The sequence below is a fragment of the Bison bison genome, unplaced genomic scaffold, assembly GCF_000754665.1.
Source record: "Bison bison bison isolate TAMUID 2011002044 unplaced genomic scaffold, Bison_UMD1.0 scf7180017858437, whole genome shotgun sequence".
Lineage (NCBI taxonomy): Eukaryota > Metazoa > Chordata > Mammalia > Artiodactyla > Bovidae > Bison > Bison bison.
Window position 1 is genome coordinate 12,093 of NW_011489009.1, and position 2,383 is coordinate 14,475.

The window sequence follows — 2,383 nt, forward strand, 5'->3', positions numbered from 1 at the left end:
GATAATACATAACTGACCTAGAATTTTGCTAGATAATATAGAATATATATTTTTGATATGTAAGATCCTTAAAAACATGAGGAGAAAAATACTGGATCATATAAAACACTTTATTCATGTACCTCATGTAATATTTTCATGTGCTCTATTGTAAAATAGGTTACAATAGCCTTAACAATAGCCTATTATTTATTCTGAGAGATTCAGAAAAGCAGATAGTCCCGCTAGAAAATCATCTTGATAAAGACCTATTTTTCTTATGAGTTTGTCAAATTTTACCATATAATGCTGAAATGTTTTTTAACCTTAATACAACCATTTCTTCTTCATTATCTCTAAAAATATATTTAGCTTCATAAATAAGGACCATTAAGTAATTAAGAGAAAAAAGGTCAAAAAACGCCTGTAAAGCATTGAATAAGCAATTGTTTTGGTGTGAGGAAAGAGCTGTCCTTGTAAATTTCTGAATTACAGAATACCACCGAAGTTGCAAAACAGTTTTCACTTTAATTTGCAAATTTATCATATACTGTACATTGACCACTGGTTATATGCCAAGAACTGGGCTAAGTTTTTCTTAAAGTATTTTAAAGATAATACTTCATATTCCTTGTGAAAATTCTAGCAGGTTATTGGTGCTTTCTCATTTTACAGAAAAAGAAACTGAGGCCAGAAAGGGTTGAAAAAATGACTCAATGACATACAACTTGCAAATGGAAGTCTAAGTTTTATCCCAAGATTATCTAACACTGAAGTCCCTGATCTGTTATATTTCTTCCCCAAATACTGATTTTATACTTTTCAGGAGTATATCAACAAACTTAGGGAAGCAATTACCAAGGGTTAAGGCACTATGCTGAACACCTGAGATGAGATGAATTTTAATGTTTGCTTTCAATGCATTCTCAGCCCAGCGGGGGAGTATGCTTATCTGTTCTGAAGGATATGACAAAGGTAAACGGGGCTTCCCAGATGGTTCAGTGGTAAAGAATCCACCTGCCAAGCAGGAGACGAGGGTTTGATCCCTGGGTTGGGAAGATCCCCAGAGAAGGAAATGGTAACCCACTCCAGTATTCTTGCCTGAGAAATCACAGTCAGAGGAGCCTGGCAGGCTATAGTCCATGGGGTCACAAAAGAGTCAGACACAACTTACCAAATAAACAACAAGAACAAAGGTAAATATAAATTTCTCCTTGGGAAGGTGAGGAAAGGCTTCACCCAAGAAAGAAGCATTTGAGATTAATCTTGAAGGATGAAAGACAACAATTGCTAGCATTTGCTGAGTGTCTACATTGTATTAGATACTATGCCAGGTGCACCTCATATTTTATTTATAATGAAATTATACGATTTATGCATTATTATTTCTTCTTACAAATGAAGAAATAAAGCTAATAAAAGTTAACTTTCCAAGGGGAAATATTATGACATTTACTGAGTATCATTTACTGAACTAGTTGCTAGGCACACATTTAATTCTCACAACAAGCTTTTGAAATATGTATTGTTAACATTTTAAATAAAGAAACAGGCTCAGAGAGATTAAATAACTTACATAGGCCAAGGAGGAATTAAGAGGTTTAATGAATTAATCATTAAACCATGATTAGAACTGAAATCCATCTGACTCCACCACCCAATAATACATCCATATACTATACTAACATACATTGGTGTGTTTGAAACAGATGACAATGATAATAATAAGCTATTTGTTGAGGAATTAATAAGACACCATGATAAATACTCTATATGCATTATTTTATTCAATCCTGACAACATCTGTATGATTATTTTCCTTTTCACATACAAGAAAGCTAAAAACCAGAGATGATATGATACAAGGACATACAGTTATTAAGAGTTGGAGAAGAGCTTCACGAGGATATTATGTCTGACTGCAAAAGCTGAAGATAAGTGTAACTACTGCAATGCCTATATAGAATAAAGAGTTTACAAAATATCAAGGAAAAGTATTCTAAGTAGTAAGAACCATATAGCCAAGAACATGAGTGAGAAACTAGAAAGTACATACAAGAACTAAGTAATTCAATACCAGCTCTGTGTGAGAGATAAGTACACCCAAGAGCCACAAATAAACTCTATTGATCTGTACTGTCCAATACAGTAGCCACTAGTCATGCTTGGCAACAGAGCATTTGAATGTAACTAGTCCAAATTGAGACATGCTACAAATGTAAAATACATGCTAGATTTCAAAGATTTAAAAGAAAGTGAAATAACTCACTAGTGTTTTATATGTAATTATATATTGAAATTTCAATTATGTAGAAGCTTTATACAGTCAGCAAAAACAAGACCGGGAGCTGACTGTGGCTCAGATCATGAACTGTTTATTGCCAAATTCAGATTTAAATTGAAG

The 2,383-nt window shown here is 33.3% G+C and overlaps 1 protein-coding gene across 1 annotated transcript in view; it reads right to left on the minus strand.

Annotated features, from left to right (window-relative positions):
- LOC105005443 (leucine-rich repeat and calponin homology domain-containing protein 2-like) overlaps positions 1–2,383 on the minus strand; it is a gene marked incomplete at its 3' end in the record, with an annotated part of 8,117 nt that overhangs the window by 1,495 nt on the left and 4,239 nt on the right. The gene's annotated exons all lie outside the window — the stretch shown is intronic.